The sequence below is a fragment of the Equus caballus genome, chromosome 15, assembly GCF_041296265.1.
Source record: "Equus caballus isolate H_3958 breed thoroughbred chromosome 15, TB-T2T, whole genome shotgun sequence".
Lineage (NCBI taxonomy): Eukaryota > Metazoa > Chordata > Mammalia > Perissodactyla > Equidae > Equus > Equus caballus.
In genome coordinates, this window is record NC_091698.1 from 15285458 (window position 1) to 15304955 (window position 19498).

Below are 19498 nucleotides of genomic sequence, written 5' to 3' on the forward strand. Positions count from 1 at the left end.
TTCCCAGCCCTTAACTCGCACCTTTAGAACTTCTGCTTCTGCCACAATTCCACCTTGCCAACCCAGATCAGACAAAATGCCTACATCTTCCCCTTAAGCAACTGGGCTGAGTCCCAAATGATTGTGCAACCACGTGTTTAGCAGGAGAGAGACAATACGCTTTTCACCAACCACAGTTGACCACTGGTGGAGAGAGTGTCAGAAAACACCTATGTCAGAAAGGACCCTTTCCTCTCAGTTTTGCCCTCCATTGTTCTAGACGCAGAATGCACAATGCATTGGCTCCACCCCTCAAGGGGTGACAAGCCACAGACCATCTTTCTTCCATCTCTTTAGGAAGTTGAGAACCAACTCTCCTGACGCATAAAAAGGAATCATGCCCCTTAGATCCCAGAAAACCCCGGGAGACATGCCAAAAACACCCTCCGTACACTCTCAAAGAACCACACATTCATGCCAGAACGACCCAACTGGCACACCAGAAGCACCCACCTTGCATCCCAGAACCACCTGTAACCACCTGCTGAACACAGGGGAACAACAATTCTGACACTGCAGAACCATCTCTTCAACATGCCAGCTGCACACAACAGACACGACAGAACCAGATTCCAAACGCAGCACAACGACATGCCAGACACCTTGGAAACACCTGATGGATATGCCGCAAACAGGTGCCAGAAACAGTGAAACCACCTGCGGAGTATGTCAGAACTGAGGGCCAGAAATGCCACAAACACCTGTCTTACAAGCCAGAGCTACGAGCCCAAAAAGCAGGAAAGACCTGCTGGACATGCCAAAATAACCTGCTGGTGATGCCAGAACCACTTGGTGGACACCCAGGAATCACCTGCCAGGCATGCCTGAAGCACCTCGCAAACGTGCCAGAACCACATTCCGGACATGCCAGAAACACCTCCGGAACAGATGGGAACCACCTGCCGGACAAGCTGGAATCACCTCTCAGACGTACCAGAACCACTTGCCGGACAAGCTGGGAACATGTACTGCACAGACTGGAACCACCTGCTGAGCACGCCAGAACCACCTGCCGGACATGCCAAAATCACCTGCCAACTACGCCAGAACCAGTTGGTGAACACTTCGGAATCACCTGCCGGGCTTGCTGGAACCACCTGCCGGTCACGCCAAAATCACCTGCCAACTACGCCAGAACCACTTGGCGGACACTCCGGAAACACCTGTCGGGCCGGCCGGAACCACCTCTCAGACGTGCCAGAACCATGTGCCTGAGATGCCCCAACCACACCCAGAACAGACCGAAACCACCTGCCAGACCCACCTGAACCACCTGGCGAGCACCCCGGAACCACCTGCTCGACTCGCCGGAACCACCTACCTGACACGCCAAAATCACCTGCCAGGTATGCCAGAAGCACGTGGCTGACAGTCCGGGTTCAAATGTCGGGCATGCCAGAACCACGTGATCCACACCCCAGAACCACATGCCGGACACGCCAAAATCACCTGCCTGCTGCGCCAGAACCACTTGGCACACAATCCGGAATCACATGCCGGTCATGCTGGAACCACCTCTCAAACGTGCAAGAACCACATAACGGAGACGCCGGAAGCACGTGCCGAGCATGCCAGAACCACCTGTGCCACTCCACAGAACTACCTGCCGGACACGCCAAAATCACCTGCCGGCTATGCCAGAACCACTTGGCGGACACTCCGCAATCACCTGCCGGGCATGCCGGAACCACCTCTCAGACATGCCAGAACCACATGCCAATGACACCGGAAGCACCTGCCGAGCACGCCGGAACCACCTGCTCGACTCGCCAGAACCACCTGACGGACATGCCCAAATCAACTGCCGGCTATGCCAGAACCACTTAGCGGACTCTCCGCAATCACCTGCCGGGCATGCAGGAATCACCTCTCAGACGTGCCAGCACCATGTGCCGGACATGTGGCAACCACCTACCGGACAGAAGGGAACCACCTGCCGGACATGCCGGAAGCACCTGCCCGCTAAGTCAGAACCACTTTGCGTGCAAGCCGTAATAATGTTTCGGGCTGATGGCACGACGTCTCAGACGTGCGAGAAGCACGTGCCGGACACGCGGGAACCACCTCCAGGACAGACTGGAACCACCTGCCGCGCATGCCGGAACCACCTCTCAGACGTGCCGGAAGCACGTGCCGGACTTGCAGGAAACACCTACCGCACAGACCGAAACCACCTGCCAGACATGCCGGAACCACCTGCAGAGCATGCCGGAGCCACCTGCTCGACTCGCCGCAACCACCTGCCAGACAGGCCAAAATCAACTGCTGGCTATGCCACAACCACCTGGGGGACAGTCTGGCATCACCTCCAGCCATGCCGGAACCACCTCTCAGACATACCAGAACCACGAGCCGGACAAGCTGGAAACATGTAGTGCACAGACTGGAACCACCACCCGGCCACGCCTGAACCACCTGGCGAGCACGCCGGAACCAACTGCCGGACATGCCAAAATCACCTGCCAACGATGCCAGAACCACTTGGCGGACACTCCGGAAACACCAGTCGGGCCGGCCGGAAACACATCTCAGACGTGCCAGAACCATTTGCCTGAGATGCCGGAACCAAACCCCGAGCAGACCGAAACCACCTGCCAGAAACGCCTGAACCACCTGCCGAGCACATAGGAACCACCTGCTGGACATGCCGGAACCCCCTGCCTGACAGGCCAAAATCATATGCCGGCTGCACCAAAACCACTTGGTGGACACTCCAGAATCACCTTGCGGGCATGCCGGAACCACGTCATGGACAGCCTGCAAACACCTGCCGGACATGCCTGGACCACCTGCCGAGCACGCCGGAATTACCTGCTTGACTCGCAGGACCCACCTGCCGGACACACCAAAATGAACTGCCGGCTACACCAGAACCACTTACTGGACACTCCGAATCACCTGCCGCGCATGCCGGAACCACCTCTCAGACGTGCCGGAAGCACGTGCCGGACACGACGGAAACACCTACCGCACAGACCGGAAGCACCAGACAGACATGCCGGAACCACCTGCCGAGGACGCCGGAGCCACATGCTCGACTCGCCGGAACCACCTGCCGGACACGCCAAAATCAACTGATGGCTATGCGAGAACCACCTGGCGGACAGTCCGGAATCACCTGTCGGGCATGCCGGAAGCACATCTCAGAGGTGCCACAAACAGATGCCGGAGACAGCGGAAGCACCTGCCGAGAATGCCGGAAGTTCAAGATCCATTCCACAGAACCACCTGCTGGACACGCCAAAATCACCTGCCGGCTATGCCAGAACCACTTGGTGAATACTCCAGAATCACCTGATGGGCATGCCGGACCACCTCTCAGAAATGCCAGAACCACATGCCAATGAAACCCGAAGCACATGTCGAGCACGCTAGAACCACCTGCTCGACTCGCCAGAACCACCTGCCGGACACACCAAAATCACCTGCCGGCTACGCCACAACCAGTTGGTGAACACTTCGGAATCACCTGCCGGGCTGGCTGGAACCAACTGCCAGTCACGCCAACATCACCTGCCAGCTACGCCAGAACCACTTGGCGGACACTACGGAAACACCTGTCGGGCAGGCCGGAACCACCTCTCAGACGTCCCAGAACCATGTGCCTGGGATGCCGGAACCACAGCCCGAACAGACTGAAACCACCTGCCAGACTCGCCAGAGCCACCTGCCTAGCATGCCGGATACACCTGCTCGACTCGCCGGAACCACCTACCTGACACGCCAAAATCACCTGCCGGGTATGCCAGAACCACTTGGTGGACACTCCGGAATCATCTGTCGGACATGCCAGAACCAGCTCTCAGACACACCAGAAACACGTGCCAGAGACGCCAGAAGCACCTGCTGAGCATGCCTGAGCCACCTGCTCGACTTGCAAGAAACACCTGCCGGACACACAAAAATCACCTGCCAGGTACGTCAGAACCACTTGGGGGACACTCCGGAATCATGTGTCGGGAAGGCCGCAACCACCTCTCAGACTTGCCAGAACCATGTTCCGGACACGCCGGTACCACCTGCCGAGTATGCCCGAACCACCTGATCCACTCCCCAGAACCACGTGCTGGACACGCCAAAATCACCTGCCGGCTACGCCAGAACCACTCACCAGACACTCCGGAATCACCTGCCGGGCATGCCGGAACCACCTCTCAGAGGTGCCAGAACAACATGCCGGAGACTCCGGAATCACCTGCCGGGCATGCCGGAACCACCTCTCAGACATGCCAGAACCACATGCCAATTACACCGGAAGCACCTGCCGAGCTCGCCGGAACCACCTGCTGGACATGCCAGAACAACCTGCCTGACAGGCCAAAATCATATGCCGGCTACGCCAAAACCACTTGGTGGACACTCCAGAAGCACTTTGCGGGCATGAGGGAACCACGTCATGGACAGACTGCAAACACCAGCCGGACCTGCCTGAACCACCTGCCGAGCACGCCCGAACCACCTGCTCGACACACCAGAGAAACCTGCCGGACACATCAGAAACACCTGCGGGGTACGCCAGAACGACTTGGAGGACTCACCGGGATCACCTGCCGAGCACGCCGGAACCACCTGCTCGACTCGCCAGAACCACCTGCCTGACACCCAAAACTCACCTGCCGGCTACGCCACAACCACTTGGTGAACACTTTGGAAACACCTGCTGGGCTTGCTGGAACCACCTGCCGGTCATGCCAAAATCACCTGCCAACTACGCCAGAACCACTTTGCTGACACTGCGGAAACACCTGTCGGGCCGGCCGGAACCACATTTCAAACGTGACAGAACCATGTTCATGAGATGCCGGAATCACACCCCGAACAGACGGAAACCACCTGCCAGACCCGCCTCAACCACCTGACGGGCACGCCAGAACCACCTGCTCGACTCGCCGGAACAACCTACCTGACACGCCAAAATCACCTGCCGGGTATGCCAGAACCACTTGGCGGACACTCCGGAATCACTTGCCCCGCATGCCAGAACCACCTCTCAGACTTGCCGGAAGCACGTGCCGGACATGCCGGAAACACCTAGCGGACAGACCGGAACCACCTGCCGAGCACGCCAGAGCCACCTGCTCGACTCGCCAGAACCACCTGCCGGACAGGCCAATATCAACTGCTGGCTATGCCAGAACCACCTGGGGGACGTCTGGAATCACCTGCCAGTCATGGCGGAACCACCTCTCAGACGTACGAGAACCACGTGCCGGACAAGCTGGAAACACGTCCTGAACAGACTGGAACCACATGCCGGCCATGCATGAACCACCTGCCGAGCACGACGAAACCACCTGCCGGACACGCCAAACTCACCTGCGGGCTACGCCAGAACCACTTGGAGTTCTCTCCGGGATGACCTGCCGGGCATGCTGGAACCACCTCTCAGACGTGCACAAGGCACTGGCACCACCCCTGAAGGGGATCAGAAAGCACCTACGGCAGAGAGCCCCCTTTGCTCTCAGCCGTGCCCTCCATTGCTCTAGACGTGGAATGCACAATGCACTGGCTCCCCCCTTCAAGGGGCGACAAGCCACAGACCATCTTCCTTCCATCTCTTTAGGAAGCTGAGAAAGAACTCGCTTTCAACAGTGCTCTTTCTGTGTCCTGGCAACATCTCATACAAAGGCAGCTGATATGCCATTTCTTTTCAGCGCTTAACTCGCCGATTTGGAACTTCTGCTCCTGCCACATTTCCACCTTGCCAACCAGGCTCAGACGAAATGTCTACATCTCCCCCTTCAGCACCGGGGACGAGGCCCAGATTACTGTGCTTCCACATGCTTAGCAGGAGCAGACAATAGGCTTTATACAAACCGCCATTGTGCACTGGGTCAGAGAGTGTCAGAATGCACCTATGTCAGAAACGGCCCTTTGCTCTCAGCCGTGCCCTCCATTGCTCTAGAGGTGGAAGGCACAAAGCACTGCCTCCATCCTTCAATTGGAGACAAGCCACAAACTGTCCTGCTTCCAGGTCTTTAGGAAGCTGGGAAAGCACCCGCATTCCACAGTGCTCTTAGAGCGTCCTGGGAACATCTCCTACCAAGGCAGCTGAACGCCGTGTCTTTTCAGCCCTTAACTCGCCAATCTGCAACATCCGCTTCTGCCGCATTTCCACCTTGCCAACCCGGCTCAGAAGAAATGCCTACATGTTCCCCTGAAGCAACTGTGCTGATTCCCAAATGATTGAGCATCCACGTGCTTAGGAGGTGATAAACTGCATGCCTTTTTCCAACCACCATTTTACACTGCTTAGAGAGTGTCGGAAAGCAGGTCTGTCAGAAAGACCCCTTTGCTCTCAGCCATGCCCTCCATTGCTCTAGAGGTGGAAGGCACAAGGCACTGGTTCTGGATCCACCCATCAATGGGAGACAAACCCCATCTTGTCCTGCTTCCAGCTCTTTAGGAAGTGGAGAAAAAACTCCCTTTCCACAGTGCTCTTACAGCGTCCTGGGAACATCTCATACAAAGGAGGCTGAACACCGTTTCTTTTCAGAACTTCACTCGCTGGTCTGGGACATCTTCATCCTGCAAATTTCCACCTTGCCAACCCGGCTCAGAAGAAATGCCTACATGTTCCCCTGAAGCAACTGTGCTGATTCCCAAATGATTGAGCATCCACGTGCTTAGGAGGTGATAAACTGCATGCCTTTTTCCAACCACCATTTTACACTGCTTAGAGAGTGTCGGAAAGCAGCTATGTCAGAAAGACCCCTTTGCTCTCAGCCATGCCCTCCATTGCTCTAGAGGTGGAAGGCACAAGGCACTGGTTCTGGATCCACCCATCAATGGGAGACAAACCCCATCTTGTCCTGCTTCCAGCTCTTTAGGAAGTGGAGAAAAAACTCCCTTTCCACAGTGCTCTTACAGCGTCCTGGGAACATCTCATACAAAGGAGGCTGAACACCGTTTCTTTTCAGCACTTCACTCGCTGGTCTGGGACATCTTCATCCTGCAAATTTCCACCTTGCCAACCCGGCTCAGACGAAATGCCTACATCTTCCCCTTGAGCAATGGGGATGAGGCCCGGATGATTGTGGTTCCACATGCTGAGGAGGAGAGAGACAATAGGCTTTTTACTAACCACCAAGAGCAATGGTTGGGAGAGTGTCAGAAAGCACCAATGGCAGAAAGACCCCTTTACTCTCAGCCGTGCCCTCCATTGCTGTAGAGGGGGAAGGCACAAAGCACTGCCTCCATCCTTCAATGGGAGACAAGCCATAAACTGTCTTGCCTCCAGCTCTTTAGGAAGCTGAGAAAGAACTCGCTTTCCACAGTGCTGTTACATCGTACGAGGAAACTCTCATACAAAGGCAGCTCAAACGCCATTTCTTCCCAGCGCTTAACTCGCCGCTTTAGGACTTCTGCTTCTGCCGCGATTCCACCTTGCCAACCCGGCTCAGACGAAATGCCTACATCTTCCCCTTAAGCAACTGGGCTGAGTCCCAAATGATTCTGCTACCATGTGTTTAGCAGGAGAGAGACAATACGCTTTTCACCAACCACAGTTGACCACTGGTGGAGAGAGTGTCAGAAAACACCTATGTCAGAAAGGCCCCTTTCCTCTCAGTTTTGCCCTACATTGCTCTAGACACAGAATGCACAATGCATTGGCTCCACCCCTCAAGGGGCGACAAGCCACAGATCATCTTTCTTCCATCTCTTTAGGAAGTTGAGAACCAACTCACCTGATGCATAAAAAGGAATCATGCCCCTTAGATGCCGGAAAACCCCGGAGACATGCCAAAAACACCCTTCGCACACTCTCAAAGTACCACACATTCATGCCAGAACGACCCAACAGGCACACCAGAAGCACCCACGTTGCATGCCAGAACCACGTGTAACCACCTGCTGAACACAGGGGAACAACAATTCTGACACTGCAGAACCATCTCTTCAACATGCCAGCTACACACAACAGACATGATGGAACCAGATTCCAAACGCAGCACAACAACATGCCAGACACATTGGAAGCACCTGATGGATATGCCGCAAACAGGTGCCAGAAATACTGAAACCACCTGTGGATTATGTCAGAACCGGGGGCCAGAAATGCCACCAACACCTGTCTTACAAGCCAGAGCCACGAGCCCAAAAAGCAGGAAAGACCTGCTGGACATGCCAAAATAACCTGCTGGTGATGCCAGAACCACTTGGTGGACGCCCAGGTATCACCTGCCAGGCATGCCCGAAGCATCTCGCAGACGTGCAAGAACCACGTTCCGGACATGCCAGAAACACCTCCAGGACAGATGGGAACCACCTGCCGGACAAGCTGGAATCACCTCTCAGACGTACCAGAACCACTTGCCGGACAAGCTGGAAACATGTACTGCACAGACTGGAACCACGTGCTGAGCACGCCGGAACCACCTTCCGGACACGCCAAAAACAACTGCTGGCTATGCGAGAACCACCTGGCAGACAGTCTGCAATCACATGCCGGTCATCCAGAACCACCTCTCAGAGGTGCAAGAACCACATACCAGAGACACCAGAAGCACATGCCGAGCATGCCAGAACCACCTGTGCCACTCCACAGAACCACCTGACGGACAGGCCAAAATCAACCGCCGGCTATGCCACAACCACCTGGGGGACAGTCCGGAATCACCTGCCGGGCATGCCGGAACCACCTCTCAGACATGCTGGAACCACAGGCCAATGGCACCGGAAGCACCTGCCGAGCACCCCGGAACCACCCTCTCGACTCACCAGAACCCCCTGCCGGACACGCCAAAATCACCTGCTGGCTACGCCACAACCAGTTGGTGAACTCTCTGGAATCACCTGCCGGGCATGATAGCACAACCTATCAGAAGTGCCAGAAGCACGTGCCGGACAGGCCGGAAACAGCTACCGGACAGACCGGAACCACCTGCCAAGCACGCCACAGCCACCTGCTCGACTCGCCGGAACCACCTGCCGGACAGGCCAAAATCAACTGCTGGCTATGCCAGAACCACCTGGGGGACAGTCCGGAATCACCTGCCAGCCATGGCGGAACCACCTCTCAGACGTACCAGAACCACGTGCCGGACAAGCTGGAAACACGTCCTGGGCAGACTGGAACCACCTGCCGGCCACGCCTGAACCACCTGCCGAGCATGACGGAACCACCTGCCGGACACGCCAAAATCACCTGCGGGCTATGCCAGAACCACTGGAGGACTCTCCGGGATGACCTGCGGGGCATGCTGGAACCACATCTCAGACGTGCCAGAACCACATGGCGGGCAGTCCGGAATCCCCTGTTGGGCATGCACAACCACCTCTGAGACGTACCAGAAACACGTGCCGTGCACGCCCGAACCACCTACCGAACAGACCGGAATCACCTTTCGGGCATGCCGGAACCACCTGTCAGATGTGCCAGAAACACGTGCCGGAGATGCCGGAAGCACCTGCCGAGCACGTTGGAACCACCTGCTCAACTCGCCTGAACCACCTGAGAGACACGCCAAAATCACCTGCCGGCTAAGCCAAAACCACTTGGTGGACTCTCTGGAATCACCTGCCGGGCATGATAGAACCACCTCTCAGACGTGCCGGAATCACGTGCCGGACACACCGGAACCACCTCCCAGAGACATGGGAAGCACCTGCCGGACATGCCTGAACCAACTGTCGAGCACGCCGGAACCACATGCTCGACTCGCTGGAACCCAATGCTGGACATGGCAAAATCACCTGCCAGCTATGCCAGAAACACTTGGCGGACACTCCGGAATCACCTGCCCTGCATGCCAGCACAACCTCTCAGAAGTGCCAGAAGCACGTGCCGGACAGGCCGGAACCATCTCCCGGACAGACCGGAAACACAGGAAACACTCGCCGGAACCACCTGCTTGACACACCGGTCCCACCTGCCGGACACACTGAAATCACCTGTCCGTTACGCCAGAACCACTTGGGGGACAAGCCGGAATCACGTGAGGGGCATGCCGGCAAGCCTCTCAGACGTGCCAGAACCTCGTGCCAGACAGCCCAGAACCACCTGTCTGACAGACCGGAACCACCTGCCGGAAACGCCGGAACCACCGGCTCGACCCGCCGGAACCACCGCCTGACATGCAAAATCACCTGCCAGCTACGCCAGAACCACTTGGCGAACACTCCGGAATCACCTGCCGGGCATGCCGGAACCACCTCTCAGACATGCCAGAACCACGTGCCAATGACCCCAGAAGCACCTGCCGATCACGCTGGAACCACCTTCTCGATGCGCCAGAAACACCTGCCGGACACTCAAAAACCACCTGCCGGCTACACCACAACCAGTTGGTGAACACTTCAGAATCACCTGCCGGGCTTGGTTAAACCACCTGCCGCTCATGCCAAAATCACATGCAAACTACGCCAGAGCCACTTGGCGGACACTGCGGAAACACCTGTCGGGCCGGCCGGAAACACATCTCAGACATGCCAGAACCATGTGCATGAGATGCCAGAACCACACCCTGAACAGACAGAAACCACTTGCCATACCAGCCTGAACCACCTGCTGAGCACGCCGGAACCACCTGCTCGACTCGCCGGAACCGCCTACCTCACACGCCAAAATCACCTGCCAGGTATGCCAGAACCAATTGCCGGACACTCCGGAATCATCTGCCGGACATGCCGGAACCAGCTCTCAGACACACCAGAACCACATGCCGGAGACGCCGGAAGCACCTGCCGGCTATGCCAGAACCACCTGGCGGACACTCCGGAATCACCTTCCGCGCATGCCGGAACCACCTCTCAGACGTGCCGGAAGCACGTGCCAGACACGACGGAAACACATACCGGACAGACTGGAACCACCTGCCGAGCACGGCAGAACCACCTGCCGGACACGCCAAAATCACCTGACGGCTATGCCAGAACCACTTGGAGGTCTCTCCGGGATGACCTGCCGGGCATGCCGGAATCACCTCTCTGACGTGCCAGAACCACGTGGCGGACAGTCCGGAATCACCTGTTGGGCATGCGCAACCACCTCTGAGACGTCCCAGAACCACGTGCCGTACACGCTGGAACCACCTACCGGACAGACTGGAACCACCTACTGGACACACCAGAACCATCTGCTGAGCACGCCGGAACCAACTGCTCGACTCACCGTAACCAGATCCCTGACATGCCAAAATCACCTGCCGGGTATGCCAGAAGCACGTGCCTGACAGTGCGGGTTCAAATGCCGGGCATGCCGGAACCACCTGATCCACTCCCCAGAACCACCTGCTGGGCACGCCAAAATCACCAGCCGGCTACGCCACAACCACTTGTCGGACACTCCGGAATCACCTGCCGTGCATGCTGAACCACCTCCCAGAGGTGCCACAACCACATGCCGGAGACGACAAAAGCACCTGCCGAGAATGCCGGAAGTTCCTGATCCACTCCACAGAACCACCTGCCGGACACGCCAAAATCACCTGCCGGCTATGCCAGAACCACTTGGCGGACACTCCGGAATCACCTGCCAGGCATGCGGAAATCACCTCTCAGACGTGCCAGCACCACGTGCCGGACACGCGGGAACCACCTACCGGACAGAAGGGAACCACCTGCCGGACACGCCGGAGCCACCCGACCGAGCACGCCAGAGCCACCTGCTCGACTAGCCAGAAACACCTGCCGGACACGCCATAATCACCTTCCGGCTACACCAGAACCACTTGGTTTACAATCCGGAATCACCTGCCAGTCATGCCGGAACCAACTCTCAGAGGTGCCGGAACCACGAGCCGTAGACGCTGGAACCACCTACTGGACAGCCCGGAAACACCTGCCAGACTCGCAGGAAGCACCTGCCGGCTACGTCAGAACCACTTTGCGTCCAAGCCGGAATAATGTTTCGGGCATGACGGCACAACCTCTCAGACGTGCCAGAAGCACGTGCCGGACACGCGGGAACCACCTCCAGCACAGACCGGAACCACCTGCCGGACACGCCGGAACCATCGGCTCGACTCGCCGGAACCACCGCCGGACATGCAAAACACCTGCCGGCTACACCAGAACCACTTGGCAAACACTCCGGAATCACCTGCCGGACAGGCCGGAACCACCTCTCAGACATGCCAGAACCACATGCCAATGACACTGGAAGCACCTGCCGAGCACGCCGGAACCACCTGCCGGACACGCCAAAATCACTTGCCGGGTACGGCACAACCAGTACTTGAACACTCCGGAATCACCTGCCGGGCATGCCGAAACCACCTCTCAGACATGCCGGAACCACATGCCAATGACACCGGAAGCAGATGCCGAGCACGCCGGAACCACCTGCTCGACTCTCCAGAACCCCCTGCCGGACACGCCAAAATCACCTGCTGGCTACGCCACAACCAGTTGATGAACACTTCGGAATCACCTGCTGTGATTGCTGGAACCACCTGCCGGTCATGCCAAAATCACCTGACAACTGTGCCAGAAGCACTTGGCGGACACTCCGGAAACACCTGTCGGGCCGGCCGGAACCCCCTCTCAGACGTGCCAGAACCATGTGCCTGAGATGCCGGAACCACACCACGAACAGTCCGAAACCACCTGCCAGACCCGCCTGAACCACCTGCCGAGCACGCCGGAACCACCTGCTCGACTCACCGGAACCACCTACCTGACATGCCAAAGTCACCTGCCGAGTATGCCAGAACCACTTGGCGGACACTCCGGAAACATCTGCCGGACATGATGGAACCAGCTCTCAGACACACCAGAACCACGTGCCGGAGACGCCGGAAGCAACTGCCAAGCATGCCTGAGCGGCTGCTCGACTCGCAAAAAACACCTTCTGGAAACACCAAAATCACCTGCCGGCTACACCAGAACCACTTGGCCGACACTTCGGAATCACCTGCCGCGCATGCCGGAACCACCTCTCAGACGTGCCGGAAGCACGTGACGGACACGCCGGAAACAGCTACCACACAGACCGGAACCACCTGCCAGCCATGCCGGAACCACCTCTCAGATGTACCAGAACCACGTGCCGGACAAGCTGGAAACATGTACTGCACAGACTGGAACCACCACCCGGCCACGCCAGAACCACCTGCCAAGCACGCCGGCACCACCTGCCGGACACGCCAAAATCACCTGCCGGCTATGCCAGAACCACTTGGCACACACTCCGGAATCACATGCCGGTCATGCCAGAACGACCTCTCAAACGTGCAAGAACCACATACCAGAGACGCCAGAAGCACGTGCCGAGCATGCCAGAACCACCTTTGCCACTCCACAGAACCACCTGCCGGACACGCCAGAACCACTTGGCGGACACTCCAGAATCACCCGCCGGGCATGCCAGCACAACCCCTCAGAAGTGCCAGAAGCACGTGCCGGACAGGCCGGAACCACCTGTCTCACACGCCGGAACCACCAGCTCGACTCACCGGAACCACCGCCGGACATGCAAAATCACCTGCCGGCTATGCCAGAACCACTTGGCGAACACTCCGGAATCACCTGCCGGGCATGCCGGAACCACCTCTCAGACATGCCGGAACCACATGCCAATGACACCAGAAGCAACTGCCGAGCAAGCTGGAACCACCTGCTCGACTCGCCAGAAACACCTGGCGGACACGCCAAAATCACCAGCCGGCTACGCCACAACCACTTGTCGGACACTCAGGAATCACCTGCCGGGCATGCTGAACCACCTCCCAGAGGTGCCACAACCACATGCCGGAGACGACAAAAGCACCTGCCGAGAATGCCGGAAGTTCCTGATCCACTCCACAGAACCACCTGCCGGACACGCCAAAATCACCTGCCGGCTATGCCAGAACCACTTGGCGGACACTCCGGAATCACCTGCCAGGCATGCGGAAATCAGCTCTCAGACGTGCCAGCACCACATGCCGGACACACAGGAACCACCTACCGGACAGAAGGGAACCACCTGCCGGACACGCCGGAGCCAACCGACTGAGCACGCCAGAGCCACCTGCTCGACTAGCCAGAAACACCTGCCGGACACGCCATAATCACCTTCCGGCTACACCAGAACCACTTGGTTTACAATCCGGAATCACCTGCCGGGCATGCCGGAACCACCTCACAGACATGCCAGAACCACGTGCCAATGACCCTGGAAGCACCTGCCGAGCACGCCTGAACCACCTGCTCGACTCGCAGGACCCACGTGCCGGACACGCGAATATGAACTGCCGGCTACACCAGAACCACTTACCGAGACTCCGGAATCACCTGCCTGGCATGCCAGAACCACCTCTCAGACGTGCCAGAAGCACGTGCCAGACATGCCGGAACGACCTATCGGACAGAACGGAACCACCTGCCGAGCACGCCACAGCCACCTGCTCGACTCGCCGGAATCACCTGCCGGAGAGGGCAATATCAACTGCTGCCTATGCCAGAACCACCTGGGGGACAGTCCGGAATCACCTGCCAGCCATGGCGGAACCACCTCTCAGACGTAGCAGAACCACGTGCCGGACAGGCTGGAAACACGTCCTGGCCAGACTGGAACCACCTGCCGGCCACGCCTGAACCACCGGCCGGACCGACTGGAATCACTTTTCGGGCATGCCGGAACCACCTGTCAGATGTGCCAGAAATACGTGCCGGAGACGCCGGAAGCACCTGCCGAGCACGTCGGAACCACCTGCCCCACTCTCCTGAACCAACTGCCGGACACACCAAAGTCACCTGCCGGCTACGCCAAAACCACTTGGTGAACTCTCTGGAATCACCTGCCGGGCATGATAACACAACCTATCAGAAGTGCCAGAGCACGTGCCGGACAGGCGGGAAACAGCTACCGGACAGACCGGAACCACCTGCCAAGCACGCCGGAGCCACCTACCGAACATGCCACAGCCACCTGCTCGACTCGCCGGAACCACCTGCCGGACAGGCCAATATCAACTGCTGGCTATGCCAGAACCACCTGGGGGACAGTCCGGAATCACCTGCCAGCCATGGCGGAACCACCTCTCAGACGTACCAGAACCACGTGCCGAACAAGCTGGAAACACGTCCTGGGCAGACCGGAACCACCTGCCGGACACGCCGGGACAACCTGCATGACACGCCAGAACCACCTGCCGGACACGCCAAAATCACCAGCTGGCTACGCCACAACCACTTGTCGGACACTGCAGAATCACCTGCCGGGCATGCTGGAACCACCTCTCAGAGGTGCCACAACCACATGCCGGAGACGGCGGAAGCACCTGCCGAGAATGCCGGAAGTTCCTGATCCACTCCACAGAACCACCTGCCGGACATGCCAAAATCACCTGTCGGCTACGCCAGAACCACTTGGCGGACACTCCAGAATCACCCGCCGGGCATGCCAGCACAACCTCTCAGAAGTGCCAGAAGCACGTGCCGGATAGGCCGGAACCATCTCCCGGACAGACCGGAAACACCGGACACACTCGCCGGAACCACCTGCTTGACTCACCGGTCCCACCTGCGGGACACGCCAAAATCACCTGCCCGCTACACCAGAATCACTTGGCAGACAAGCCGCAATCACGTGAAGGGCATGACGACACAACCACTCAGGCGTGCCAGAACCTCATGCCGGACACTCCAGAACCACCTGCCGGACAGATCGGAACCACATGCTGGACACGCCGGAACCACCGGCTCGACTCGCCGGAACCACCGCCGGACATGCAAAATCACCTGCCGGCTATGCCAGAACCACCTGGCGGACACTCCGGAATCACCTGCCGTGCATGCCGGAACCACCTCTCAGACGTGCCAGAAGCACGTGCCGGACATGCAGGAAACACCTACCGGACAGACCGGAACCACCTGCCGAGCACGCCGAAGCCACCTACCGAAGACGCCACAGCCACCTGCTCGACTCGCCGGAACCACCTGCCGGACAGGCCCAAATCAACAGCTGGCTATGCGGGAACCACCTGGCGGACAGTCCGGAATCAACTGCCGGGCATGCAGGAACCACGTCTCAGACGTAACAGAACCACGTGCTGGACACGCTGGAACCACATCCTGCACAGACTGGCACCACCTGCTGGACACGCCTGGACCACCTGCCGAGCACACCGGAACCACCTGCTCGACTCGCAGTACCCACGTGCTAGACACGCCAAAATGAACTGCCGGCTACACCAGAACCACTTACCCGACACTCCGGAATCACCTGCCAGGCATGCCGGAACCACCTCACAGACATGCCAGAACCACGTGCCAATGAACCCGGAAGCACCTGCCGAGCACGCCTGAACCACCTGCTCAACTCGCAGGACCCACGTGCCGGACACGCGAAAATGAACTGCCGGCTACACCAGAACCATTTACCCGAGACTCCGGAATCACCTGTCCGGCATGCCAGAACCACCTCTCAGACGTGCCAGAAGCACATGCCAGACATGCCGGAACGACCTATCGGACAGAACGGAACCACCTGCCAGACACGCCGGAACCACCTGCCGAGCACGCCACAGCCACCTGCTCGACTCGCCGGAACCACCTGCCAGAGAGGGCAATATCAACTGCTGCCTATGCCAGAACCACCTGGGGGACAGTCCGGAATCACCTGCCAGCCATGGTGGAACCACCTCTCAGACGTGCCAGAACCACGTGCCGGACAGGCTGGAAACACGTCCTGGCCAGACTGGAACCACCTGCCGGCCACGCCTGAACCACCAGCCGGACAGACAGGAATCACTTTTCGGGCATGCCGGAACCACCTGTCAGATGTGCCAGAAATACGTGCCGGAGACGCCGGAAGCACCTGCCGAGCACGTCGGAACCACCTGCCCCACTCTCCTGAACCACCTGCCGGACACACCAAAATCACCTGCCGGCTACGCCAAAACCACTTGGTGAACTCTCTGGAATCACCTGCCGGGCATGATAGCACAACCTATCAGAAGTGCCAGAAGCACGTGCCGGACAGGCCGGAAACAGCTACCGGACAGACCGGAACCACCTGCCAAGCACGCCGGAGCCACCTACCGAACACGCCACAGCCACCTGATCAACTCGCCGGAACCACCTGCCGGACAGGCCAATATCAACTGCTGGCTATGCCAGAACCACCTGGGGGACAGTCCGGAGTCACCTGCCAGCCATGGCGGAACCACCTCTCAGACGTACCAGAACCACGTGCCGGACAAGCTGGAAACACGTCCTGGGCAGACTGGAACCACCTGCCGGCCACGCCTGAACCACCTGCCGAGCACGACGGAACCACCTGCCGGACACGCCAAAATCACCTGCGGGCTACGCCAGAACCACTGGAGGACTCTCCGGGATGACCTGCGGGGCATGCTGGAACCACATCTCAGACGTGCCAGAACCACATGGCGGACAGTCCGGAATCCCCTGTTGGGCATGCGCAACCACCTCTGAGACGTACCAGAAACACGTGCCGTGCACGCCGGAACCACCTACCGAACAGACCGGAATCACCTTTCGGGCATGCCGGAACCACCTGTCAGATGTGCCAGAAACACGTGCTGGAGATGCCGGAAGCACCTGCCGAGCATGTTGGAACCACCTGCTCAACTCGCCTGAACCACCTGCCAGACACGCCAAAATCAGCTGCCGGCTAAGCCAAAACCACTTTGTGGACTCTCTGGAATCACCTGCCGGGCATGATATAACCACATCTCAGACATGCCGGAACCACGTGCCGGACACGCCGGAACCACCTCCCAGAGAGACGGGAACCACCTGCCGGACCTGCCTGAACCAACTGTCGAGCACGCCGGAACCACATGCTCGACTCGCTGGAACCCAATGCTGGACATGGCAAAATCACATGCCGGCTATGCCAGAAACACTTGGCGGACACTCCGGAATCACCTGCCCTGCATGCCAGCACAACCTCTCAGAAGTGCCAGAAGCACATGCCGGACAGGCCGGAACCATCTCCCGGACAGACCGGAAACACAGGAAACACTCGCCAGAACCACCTGCTTGACTCACCGGTCCCACCTGCCGGACACGCCGAAATCACCTGTCCGCTACGCCAGAACCACTTGGGGGAAAAGCCGGAATCACGTGAGGGGCATGCCGGCACAGCCTCTCAGACGTGCCAGAACCTCGTGCCAGACAGCCCAGAACCACCTGCCGGACAGACCGGAACCACCTGCTGGACACGCCAGAACCACCTCACAGACATGGCAGAACAATGTGCCAATGACCCCGGAAACACCTGCCGAGCACGCCGGAACCACCTGCTCGACTCGCCAGAACCACCTGCCTGACACCCAAAACTCACCTGCCGGCTACGCCACAACCACTTGGTGAACACTTTGGAAACACCTGCCGGGCTTGCTGGAACCACCTGCCGGTCATGCCAAAATCACCTGCCAACTACGCCAGAACCACTGTGCTGACACTGCGGAAACACCTGTCGGGCTGGCCGGAACCACATTCCAAACGTGACGGAACCATGTTCATGAGATGCCGGAATCACACCCTGAACAGACGGAAACCACCTGCCAGACCCGCCTGAACCACCTGCCGGGCACGCCGGAACCACCTGCTCGACTCGCCGGAACAACCTACCTGACACGCCAAAATCACCTGCCGGGTATGCCAGAACCACTTGGCGGACACTCCGGCATCACTTGCCCCGCATGCCAGAACCACCTCTCAGACTTGCCAGAAGCATGTTCCGGACACGCCGGAAAAACCTACCGGACAGACCAGAACCACGTGCCGAGCACGCCGGAGCAACCTGCTCGACTCGCCGGAACCACCTGCCGGACAGGCCAATATCAACCGCTGGCTATGCCAGAACCACCTGGGGGACGTCCGGAATCACCTGCCAGCCATGGTGGAACCACCTCTCAGACGTACGAGAACCACGTGCCAAACAAGCTGGAAACACGTCCTGAACAGACTGGAACCACCTGCCGGCCACGCATGAACCACCTGCCGAGCACGACGAAACCACCTGTCGGACACGCCAAAATCACCTGCGGGCTACACCAGAGCCACTTGGAGGACTCTCCGGGATGACCTGCCGGGCATGCTGGAACCACCTCTCAGACACGCACAAGGCACTGGCACCACCCCTGAAGGGGATAAGAAAGCACCTATGGCAGAAAGACCCCTTTGCTCTCAGCTGTGCCCTCCATTGCTCTAGACGTGGAATGCACAATGCACGGGCTCCCCCCCTCAAGGGGCGACAAGCCACAGACCATCTTCCTTCCATCTCTTTAGGAAGCTGAGAAAGAACTCGCTTTCAACAGTGCTCTTTCTGTGTCCTGGCAACTGCTCATACAAAGGCAGCTGATATGCCCTTTCTTTTCAGGACTTAACTCACCGATTTGGAACTTCTGCTCCTGCCACATTTCCACCTTGCCAACCAGGCTCAGACGAAATGTCTACATCTTCCCCTTCAGCAACAGGGACGAGGCCCAGATGACTGTGCTTCCACATGCTTAGCAGTAGCAGACAATACGCTTTTTACAAACTGACATTGTGCACTGGG